This window comes from Lissotriton helveticus, chromosome 8, assembly GCF_964261635.1.
Source record: "Lissotriton helveticus chromosome 8, aLisHel1.1, whole genome shotgun sequence".
In the NCBI taxonomy this organism is placed as follows: domain Eukaryota; kingdom Metazoa; phylum Chordata; class Amphibia; order Caudata; family Salamandridae; genus Lissotriton; species Lissotriton helveticus.
Window position 1 is genome coordinate 639,239,609 of NC_136069.1, and position 12,324 is coordinate 639,251,932.

Genomic DNA, 12,324 nt, shown 5'->3' on the forward strand with positions numbered 1-12,324 from the left:
ATTTATATAGCGCGATGGCTACCCTAGGGCGTCCCAGCGCTGCAGAAGGTCGGAGCAGAGACAGAGCCGCAGAGAGTTACTCAGGTTTGTTAAAGAGCCAGGTTTTCAGGTGTTTTTCGGAAGGTCAGTAGTCTGGGCTCTGATCTGAGTATATGGAACAGTCTTAAAATAAAGGAAATGCAGTGCAGGGACTTAACTGATGCAGGCAGGACTTGCAGCAGCCGGGAACCGCCAACTGGACCTTGCAAGAACAAGACGAAGAGCTGCAAGACTGCTATGGGAGAAATCCTCAATTTGAAGCAATGGGAGTTGCTATGGTGGGGTTTATATACCCATGAGTCCAATCAAAATGGCCCCTGCAAGGTTAGCAGGTCCCATAGCATGAGTCCCAGACACAGCAGGCTGCCCAAACTGCGGAGCTGCGCAGGTCCATCCACTAAGGACCTGCCAGGTCCACTAGAGAGAGCGCAGCCTCAACCGTACCGGGCTGTTCTGGTTCCTCTGTCTTCATATGTCTGGAACCTGCACGTCCGGAACCTGAAATGCCTGATAACAAGAGGATAAGGAAAACACAAACCGCCCACAGCACATCAGAGACACACCACATCTAACAGGAGTCCTATGCCCCGTCCCTGTCCTGAGAAGAAAATAATGAGGATGTTGTGTGACTGGTGTGTAGTGTAGCTCCTATTTTCCCAATAGGCTCTGCGCATTGGAATAATACCTACAGCAGTAAAGGCCTAGGCCAGACGTTAACTAGGTCTACTACTGTCGATACTAGACTTAAGTTTTGGGTTTGCCAGCGTAGCTCAGAGTTCGCTAGAAACTTTCTCGAATGTTCAAGGAGGAATTAACTTCCCTGATTAGACAAGAAGGGATTTAGTTTCTGACAACCATAGAACATGACAACTTTGCTCTCCCCTAATCAAGAGTCAATCTCGAGAGTCGTGTGAGCACAAGGCAATTATTTTACTCAGTCAGTACGTGCATTCTTAGTCTCATCAGATTGTAGAGAAAAGGAAGAGACGGGCGTGTTCAATAAAAAGGTGTTATTTATTGATCAGTCTCTTTTCTCGTACAAGAGAAATGGATCGATATTATTGCAATACTTATAGTTAAGTAAAGTGCATACATTAAAAGCAATAGTATAAAATAATACTGTAAAAACATTGATATGGTTTCTGAGCCATATGATGTTTTAAAATGATTAAAATATATTTACATACACATATACATTTGACTAAACGTACTCAACTGGTGTTTCTAAATACGCCTACCCCGTGTACCTGACCTAAGTCTAATGCGTGGGCGGGAATAGAAAGTTACAGTTTAAGTTAAGTTTGTTTTTGCCAATTGAATAACTAAAGAATTCTCTGCGAGGGGTTATTCAGTTCTGTACCTGGAAGTTAGGATGAATGAGGAATGGTATCTCTTTCTCTGGTCTCGATATTCCAGGCTGCCTGCGAGGGCTGCCCAGAAGCGCCGGTGCTGGGTCTCTCGGCTTGAGATAGCAGCGCGTCTCTCAGCGCGTCAGGAAGGCGGGGCTGCTGCCAGCGGGGTCTGCTTCTGCTCTCGGCTTCGGCAAGGATGGCTGCTCCGTCTCGTCACCACGCGTGTGTTTGCATAGGGCAAGATCGGCAATATTTATACCTTAAAGGTGCCGAGATTGACGTAAGGATGGACATAGATACGTCAATAAAGATGTCATACGACTTGCTCGTTAGCACATTCTTTACTAAAGTTCTCTGTGAAATCAAAACAATGGCCGCACGGATTTTCCAGGTTGTCATAGGTTTGATTTGTTATGAGAACGTCGTATGCCTTATCAGGGGCTGGAGGAATGTCGCTTGTCTAATTAGATCTCAAGCGTTATGACCTAATCAGATAACACGTTCCTGTGCCGTAGTGTGACTGCGTCAGATAACGGTTTCTGCATCATGGGGGCTTTTCTTGCCTCATGGGCTGACTGTTAGTTAACTTGATAGTTAGTTTAACCAGAATAGGGTCAGGAATAGGGGGATCGATTCAGAACCTATAGGAATACATGACAGGTGTGTTGGTGTGCGGGAAAGGAAAACCGGGTAGGAGCCCAAGCAGATTTCTTAGGAAGCCTATACGTAAGATGCAAAGGCCCCCCTGCCTGATGACCTCAACCCTGCTAGAAGGAAAATGCAGCAGCTGGTATTACCCCCCCCCCCGTCCAAGGCCTGGGGACAGGGCCATTTTTATGAGGATTGCGCTGGTGATATATTTGCAAAATACTAGGGGCATGAACATGAAACGCAGGTTCCCTGGTCTGTTCGTGCGGGCGATATACCTCAGGTATGACGAGAATCAACAATTGATCTTACTTCATGTTCTAAATGACCCTTAACCTCTACTGGTGATGATGGGGTGTGGTGTCGAGTGTTTGGGTGAGTGGGTTTCTGGAGGTACACATGAAAGGTAGGGTGAGTTTTTAAGTGGACTGGTAAAGCTAAATGTACTGCAGAGTTTTGATACACGTTCAGTATGAGAAAGGGACTAATGTACAGGGGCTGAAATTTACGAGACCCTTTTAAGTGTAAGTATTTGGTGGATGACCACACTTGCTGACCCACCTGGTAACGAGGGGCACAACGTCTCTCTCTGTCCACGCACTGCTTATACATGAGCTTTGCACATGTCACATTCCCTTTAATTCTTTGAGGACCTGTTGTTACAACGTATGATTTTGTGATAAGGTTTTGGAGTAGGGGGAGTGGTTAATATGTAGAGGTGGTACCCATAGAGAGCATAGAAAGGAGAGAAACCAATGGATGAATTCACTACGTTGTTATGGGTGAATTCAGCTAACCACAGGTGATTGACCCATAACTCTTGTTCCGTGAAATAATTACATAGTAATTGTTCAATTTCCTAGTTGGGTCTTTCAGTTTGCCCATCAGACTCAGTGTGATAGACGGACGTTGAGTAATTTATAAAACGCCCCCCATAAATAGGAAACAAATTGAGTTTCACAATCTGAAATGATGTGTGAAGGCAAACCATGGATCCGTACGATGTGCTGTAGAAACAAGCTAGCCAGTTTGGGGGAATTGGATATTTCTTTCACTGGAAAACAGTGACACATTTTAGTTAACAGATCAACTACAACCACAACAGAGGTAAACTCCTGGTCTAAAGGTAAATCGACTATCAGATCAATGGATTCGGAATGCCAGGATGATTGTGATGTGGGAAGTGGGTTGAGTAATCCGGCAGGCTTTGGTCACTCAGGTTTGATATGGGCACATAAATCGCACATTCTAACATACTGATGACAATCAGAATGCAAGCTCGGCCACCAGTAGTCTCTCTGTAGTAGTTGTAATCTTTTAGTGATCCCATGGTGATCAGAAAGAGGGGAGTCATGACACCATCCCAAGGCTTGTTGTTGAAGATTCGCTGTGGGGAGAAACAAGCGGCTCTAATGATAGAGCACACCTCCGGCAGCGTTTCTGTCTGGGTGGTCTTTTATCCATAGTGCCCAGTCCTCATGAGCAGAGGCTTGGTGCACTTACTTGGTCCATGTAGCATCCCTGGTGCTAAAGTTGGTTACAAAATGTGTTCTAGCTAATGATAAAGGGGGTTCGCTTGTTTGTTCTACCTCCAGAGCGGGTCGGGAAAGAGCATCAGCTTTGTCATTTTTACACCCTGGTTGAAAGGTGATCACAAAAGAAAAATCTGCAAAAAGCACAGACCAATGTAATTGTCTAAGAGTGAGTGCTTTGACAGATTTTAGGAACTGCAAATTCCTATGATCCATGTACACGATAATAGGTTGTCTGGTGTCCATAAGATAATGTCTTCACGCCTGAAAAGCTTACTTGACTGCTAACAGCTGTTTATCGAAGATGGTGTAGTTCATTTTGGCCCTGGCTAGTTTACGAGAATAAAAGCCTACTGGGTGTAACTGCCCTGTATCAAGGTGTCTCTGAGATAAACTGGCATCCAGCGCAAGATTAGAGGCATCGGCTTCTAGATAGAAGGGTTGGCTAGTTTCAGGGTGTAAGAGATTAGGAGCAGATGTAAAGGCCCTTTTGAGCTGTTGAAAGGCTTGCTCGGTATCCAGACTCCAAGTAAACTTCTGACCTTTGCGAAGGAGAGAGGTAATGGATGCAATCACTCAAGAGAAATCAGAGATGAAACGCCGATAAACGTTGGCGAAGCTGATGAAGCGTTGGATTTCTTTGATGCAGGTTGGGGCTGGCCATTTGAGAACGGCTGGCACTTTGGCTGGTACCATAGCCAAACTTCCAGGTGAAATCATGAACCCTAAGAAGTTTACTGTTGTGACATAAAACCCACACTTCTTGAGCTTTGCGAACAGTTGATTTTTGTGAAAAGCCTGCAATACTTTCCTTACATAGTCAATATGCTCAGTGAGAGAGTGCGAAAAAAATCTGAATATCATCAATGTACACTAGTACAAAACATCCAAATATACCCACAGGTTGCTGTTGACCAAGTGTTGGAAGGTGGCCGGTGCATTGCACAAGCCAAAGGGTATTACCTGCTACTCAAAAAGCCCAAACTTAGTATGAAAGGCCATCTTCCATTCGTCGCCTTGTTGCATATGCACAAGATGGTATATGCGATGTAAGTCAAGTTTGGTGAAGCTGACTGTACTTGATCCATAATGGAGGTGATTAACAGCAAGGGGTATCGATTCTTGATGGTCACCTGGTTCAGGGCTCGATAGTCTATGCATGCGCAAAGATCACCCCCCTTTTAAAGAAAAAAGAAAAGAGGGGATGAGGCTGGTGATTTCAAGTGGCTGATGAAACCATTAGCCAAAGCCAAATACACTTGTCTGGGTATGTCTTTAAGAAGTCGTTCTCTTTCTCAGTTAGAGCGTAAATACGGCTACATGGAACCCGTGCTTGACAAAAAACCTCTTGATGGAGAGGTAGAGTTTCCACCCTCTTGCTCATCGAAAACATCAGAAAAGTCTTGTACTGGGCAGCCCTGCAAGGGTAGTGGCGACTGCTTGATATCCTGGGACTTGAGTGGTGGTACAGGGCACAGGACCTGGAAGAGTTTGAACCATACAGAACGGAGAGCAGTAGTCGGACAGAAAGGTGAGGGTCCGCTTATGCCAAACTATGGTGGGGTTGTGTTTTACTAAAGTCACAATAGGTTACAATAGGTTACTCCAACTGACCAAGAAGTGATCACTATAGGGTGCACTTAACTGGGGGACATGAAGAATGCAGTGTGAGAATAGGTGTGCCATTGTGACCCATTGTATCCGGCATTGGGTCTCTCCTGGAACCACTGTCTAAACATGCAGATTAGTTCTTACGCCCCTTGGTAACAAGAATCAAATCATATGTAAAAGACATGAAACACCTCTTCAATATCTTAAAAGATGTGGGATATAATCCTGAGGAAAACATCCTGGTCTGCCTAGATGTGAAGGCATTATATACTAATATTCCACAAACAGAGAGCATTAGAGTTTTGGAAGAAATTTTGAAACATGAAGAGTGGACATGGGCGGCTCCAATAGAGTGGATCATCACTCTTATACACCTGGCACTAACAGAAAACTTTTTTAGGTTTGAAGATCAGTTATACCTCCAAGTGCATGGCACTTCAATGGGCAGCACATTCGCCCAAAGTTTAGCCTGTCTGTACGTGAGCTATTTTGAAGACCAGCACTTATGGACACAAAATCCATATGCCAGAAACATATGCAAATGGTATTGATATATTGACGATGTCATCATGATTTGGGGGAGAAACCTGGCTTGTCTCAATGAGTTCGAGGGTTGGATCAACAAATTGCATCCCCATCTTCATTTCACTATGACCATGCACAAAAAAACAAATCTTTTTCCTAGATGTCACCCTGACAGCAGCAGAGGGCACACTTGTCAGTTCCCTTTACACAAAACCCACTGATAAAAACAGTTTATTAAGATTTGACAGTGTACACCCGCGCTCCGTCAGAGAAAATCTACCAGTTGGTCAGTTCTTAAGGGTGCGCAGGAACTGTTCTGATCTTCAAACATATAAGAAAGAAGCTGCGATTCTCATTACCAAATTACAACCAAAGGAAATATCCAACTAGGATTATAGAGAAAGCAAACAAAAGAGCCCGCAATACTCCAAGAGAGGCCCTGTTGGAATCACTTGCAAAAACACAGCCAGACAAATTTATATGCATAACTACGTATCACTCCTCATCTAATGACATAAAAAGAATAATCAACAAAAAATGGCCCATTCTGACATCAAACAAACTCACTAATGAGAAACCGATGTTCTCATTTAAGAAAACACAAGCTTGAGGGATTCCCTGGTACATACTGATACACAAACACCCACAAGCACAAACCAATTGACACTCTGGAATACTCTATCAGTCAAGGGACATTACCCCTGTGGGTCCTGTGTAGCTTGCCCCTTTACAGAACACACGAAAAGTCTGGATTTAGGACTGAACTCGCCATGGGAACAAAGATCACATACCAACTGCAATTCTGAAGCAGTGGTTTATTTAATCAAGTGTCCATGCAATTTGATGTATGTCGGCATGACCGGCCGTAAAGTTAAGACCCGCATCAGCGAGCATAGAAGCACGATACGCTGTGCGGTAACAGCCACTAGACTCACTGAACATTACAAAGACAAGGGACACAAAGGCACAGAGATTAAATGGACTGTAATAGAGGGTGAAAGGTACTGGGAATCTGCAGCGTAGATTACTTGAATGAGAACATCGATGGGTGTATCGCTTGAGAACCCACGCAATGGGTTTGAATGACTGCATACCCTGGAGTCAACTGAACAGATAATTTTCTCCACTTTGGGGCCTCTGCCATTACCTACTGGTGATCTTTCACCTTCTGTGATCTCCTTACAACATAAGTCTCCACAAGTCTATATTGTCCGCGATTGGAACAGTGTATCACGCGCTTATGAAACACCCTCCACGCTATATAACCACTGTTACACATAAACTACCAATTATCTACAGACATTATGGAGATACTTTTTAATGGCTGCAGACGAGTAATTACCCCTACACACAGCAGTGTCTATGCAACAGTAGGTACTTCCTTGTAAATATCCTGTAGCTGGTCCCGCTCTCCTAGGAAACATCTGTACACCTGCACAACTCCTATGATCTTTAGTTTAGACATACACTTGTGTATTACGTTTATTTTTGTTTTCCTTTTGACGATAACCCCAACACGTGCACTACTAATCCGAGTCTGCACTCGAACCGGGACTTAGCCGTGATTGTAGTTAACCAGTATTACAACCCCCATTATCCTTGTAGACAACACATGCCATGTTCCAACCCACGCGATGACATCACGCGGTCGGCGGAGTGAGCAATTTACTGCATCCTCCTGCCAGAGATGGAAGTACAAATATGCCAGTTCCCATTCAGCATTGGAACAAGCCGGGGACCAAGACCAAGTAGGTTTGAAGGTGGGGAAGGACTCTTGACGAAGTATGTACACTGCAGGGTGTGTTGAAATGAGAGACTACGGTGCTGCCCCTCCCCCGTTGGCAGTCTCTAGCAAGACATCACCTCTTGTATAAAACCTTTACACTAGGCTCTGACACTCCCTTTTTTCCCTCATGGGGTACGATGCAGTGTTTGACTACAGAGCTACCCTTTAAGGCCACGCGGTCCCCTGAAAAACAGGAATTCTCTGAAAATTGGGTAAGCCTACATGTCTTTTTGTTATGTCCATATGACTGATAGTACGAGCGCAATGGCGGCACAGTAACTGCTGTTTTACTGCAACATGGATACTGAATGAATGGTGAATGAGATTGAATCACAGTGATTTTTACTTTGACAAAAGCGCATACTCTGGCATGCAATAGTGTCAGTATGCGAGTAATTTCGCCGCTGCCCTGTATTCTGTCACATAGCAATAGCATGTACAGATCAAGAAACGAGTGGCAGATGTTGGAAAGAGATTGAAAACTACTTTGCGGCACAGCATTTTGGGCACTTGTGGGTTCGGTCTCTGTCAACTGCACGTATTTGGGTATCAGCATTATAGAAATTCCACAATATGCTCATAAGAATCTGTATGCTTTTTATCTCTTCATGATTCCCTTTACAAATGAAGAACCATACTAGACAGATAACTGATCTGTCACACACATAAGGAGCAGCTACTCTGCCCTTATTTCATTCACAGGATAGGGACCCCCTACACTGTTCCCCAGGGAGGCCTACCTCTGCCCTGGAGAAAGTCCTGGACCTTTATGGCCGCACATGAGCTGAAACATGTTGGCACTAGGGTCTTAGGACCATAACACTCCTATACCGACCCGTCTTTTAAAGTTTTTATTAATCCTGACAGACCCAAGAATAAAGGGAAACCGGGGATCTGTCAGAGGTTTTTTATCTTTAATTTGTCCCCCTGGTCTTCCACATCTTCAAAGAGCACCCAACACTGTGGTCGTGCCCACCCCGACTTATAGGCGTCGGGGTGACCCGATGTTGAAGCATGACACCAATAGGGTGTGTGAGGGTAACTAAACAAAAGGGAATTGCTTCCCTGCTCACCTTATGGTGAAGTGGCACACCTATCCTCACACTGCATTCTTCATGTCCCCCCAGTTAAGTGCACCCTATATTGATCACTTTGTGGTCAGTTGGAGTAACCTATTGTGACTTTAAGATTGAACGTAGAGGTATTACTCTGAACCCAGGATCCTCTCGACCCTCCAGGCATTGAGATATTTTCTCAGCAGCCTTATATTGTACACATTGCGTTTTACTAGCCAGGGAATGTCTAGAAGGATGACATACTGAGGAGCATCAATTGAGTGCAGCTGGCACTGTTCTTTATGCACAATAAGTGTTTCTATGATCAAGGGGATAGTATGATGAGACAGGGGCTCAGAGGACAAAGGGGGTCGAACAAAGCCTATCTGCATGGGTTTTCTGACCTCCCATGATGTGTTTTTGGAAAGGCGGGAGTCAGTGCGAGGCAAATGGGGTGGTAGTCTGTTTTCAGCACGCTTCTTCTCCCCTCATCATTCTTATAGCCAGTGATCCAATTGTAATAACAGGGTGATGAGAGCATCCTGAAAACAAGAAGGATAAGAAAAACACAAACAGGCCACAGCACACCAGAGCACACCACATCTAACAGGTGAGTCCTATGTCCCGTCCATGCCCCGAGAAGAGGGTAGTGAGGATGTTGTGTGACTTGTGTGTTAGTGTGAGGGAGAGGCAAACCGGGTAGGGGCACACACAGATTTCTTAGGAAGCCCATACGTACATGCTGAGGTCCCCCATTACTGATTTCCCCAACCTGGAGGGAAAATGTAGAAGCGCAGCCCGGGGAATCCTGACACACCACCCACCACTCTTACCTGGACCAGCTGCGACTGGTCAGCAGTCACGCTGAACAGTGGCAGAAGAAAACAGGCAGAATCAAGAGACCTGCTACATTAGGGTAACTCCTATGTATTATTGTTGGAATTGCACAGGTAAACTATTAGCTCTTGCTTGTCGTTGGATTTGTATTCACATGCCTGTTGATGTAAAAGATAGTATCCCTTTCATCAGAGTAGCAAGCGATTTTAATGAAAGTTTTTGCCAGCAGCTTTTCCTCCTCAGACATAGATTGTCAGCGTGTGCCGGCATCTACCACTCTTCTTTCCAAGGCCTTGAAAAGTTCAACAATTCCTTTGATTACAACATGCCCGATGTGACTCATCTCACAATGACCAAAAACTGGCAGTCGAGGCATTTCAACTACCTCTAGGTTTTTCTCCACTCTAATTCCCATCTATGGAATGACTGTGGCTTTAGGTGAAATAAGAAATAAAGGTGAGATTTTGGAATAAATTGCAAATTAAACCACAATTGCTTTGTAATTGGTAACAGAACAGCTAGATGTCCATGCCAAAACGAGTTTTGAAAATAGAAAATCCTTGGATTACCTCATGGCATCAAAGGGATCACTGACATAATACTGATCCATACAATATTGAAACACAAAAATAGTGGAAAACTAAATATTGTTGACAAAAACATTACCTTTTCTATACTTATGAAACAAAACTGCAAATATTAGGAACATAAATATCATAGTCAAAAGTATAGATTTTTACTGATATTAAAAACAAAAATATCAGAAACAAAAATATTGTCACCTTTTAATAAACAAGTGATACGTCAAAAATATTGCCTCACATATTATCGGCTAGAATAGTATCGCCAAAATAAATTATATTATCATTAATAAGAATAAAAACCTACTTTTTACGCTAAACAAATAATTACAATTACAATGATCACTAAAGGGGTGACATTTACTATTTCCACTCCAATCATAACCAATTTGGGGAAGGTGTTGGACAGTAAACGGGTGACATTAATTATTCCCACCCCAATCTAACCCATTTTGTGGAAGGGGTTAAACTCTAAAGTGGCGAAATTTGCTACTCCCACTCAAATCTGTACCAATTTGGGGAAATGTGTTGGACACTAAAGAATTGACATTTACTATTCCCACTGCAATCTAAACAAATTTGGGGAAGGCATTGGATACTAAAGGGGTGACATTTACTATTCCTACTCCAATATAAACCAATTTAGAAAAAGCGATTGGACACTAAAGGGTTGAAACTTACTATTCCCACTCCAATCTATACCAAATATGGGGAAGGTGTTGGACACTAAAGGGGAGACATTTACAATTCCCACTACAATCTAAACCAATTTGAGGAAAGTATTGGATACCTAAGGGGTGACATTTACTATTCTCATTCTAATCTTTGTCAATTTGGGCAAGGCGTTATACACTAAAGGAGTGATATTAACTACTCCCACTCCAATCTATATAAATTTGAGGAAGCTCATGGACAATAAAAGGGTTGACATGTACTAATCTCACTCCAATCTAAACCAAATATGGGGAAGGTGTTATACACTAAAGGGGCGACATTTACTATTCCCACTCCTATCTAAATCAAATTGGGGAAGGGTCTGGACAGTAAAGGGGTCAAATTTTAATTTTCCGCCTCCAATCTAAACTATTTTGAAGAAGGTGTTGGTCACTAAAGTGTTGACATTCACTATTCCCGCTCCAATCTAAACCAATTTGGGGAGGTTTTTGGACACTAAAGAGGTACCATTTAATATTCACGCTCAAATCTGTACCAATTTGGGGAAGGTGTTGGACAGTAAAGGGGTGACATTTACTAGTCCCACTACAATCTAAACCAATTTGGGAGAGTTATTGAACACTAAAGGGGTGACATTTACTATTTCCACTCCAATCATAACCAATTTGGGGAAGGTGTTGGACAGTAAACGGGTGACATTAATTATTCCCACCCCAATCTAACCCATTTTGTGGAAGGGGTTAAACTCTAAAGTGGTGAAATTTGCTACTCCCACTCAAATCTGTACCAATTTGGGGAAATGTGTTGGACACTAAAGAATTGACATTTACTATTCCCACTGCAATCTAAACAAATTTTGGGAAGGCATTGGATACTAAAGGGGTGACATTTACTATTCCTACTCCAATATAAACCAATTTAGAAAAAGCGATTGGACACTAAAGGGTTGAAACTTACTATTCCCACTCCAATCTATACCAAATATGGGGAAGGTGTTGGACACTAAAGGGGAGACATTTACAATTCCCACTACAATCTAAACCAATTTGAGGAAAGTATTGGATACCTAAGGGGTGACATTTACTATTCTCATTCTAATCTTTGTCAATTTGGGCAAGGCGTTATACACTAAAGGAGTGATATTAACTACTCCCACTCCAATCTATATAAATTTGAGGAAGCTCATGGACAATAAAAGGGTTGACATGTACTAATCTCACTCCAATCTAAACCAAATATGGGGAAGGTGTTATACACTAAAGGGGCGACATTTACTATTCCCACTCCTATCTAAATCAAATTGGGGAAGGGTCTGGACAGTAAAGGGGTCAAATTTTAATTTTCTGCCTCCAATCTAAACTATTTTGAAGAAGGTGTTGGTCACTAAAGTGTTGACATTCACTATTCCCGCTCCAATCTAAACCAATTTGGGGAGGTTTTTGGACACTAAAGAGGTACCATTTAATATTCACGCTCAAATCTGTACCAATTTGGGGAAGGTGTTGGACACTAAAGGGGTGACATTTACTAGTCCCACTACAATCTAAACCAATTTGGGAGAGGTATTGAACACTAAAGGGGTAACATTTACTATTCCCACTCCAATCTAAACAAATTTAGGGAAGGTGTTGGACACTAAAGGGGTGAAATTTACTTTTTTCACTACAATCTAAACGATTTTAA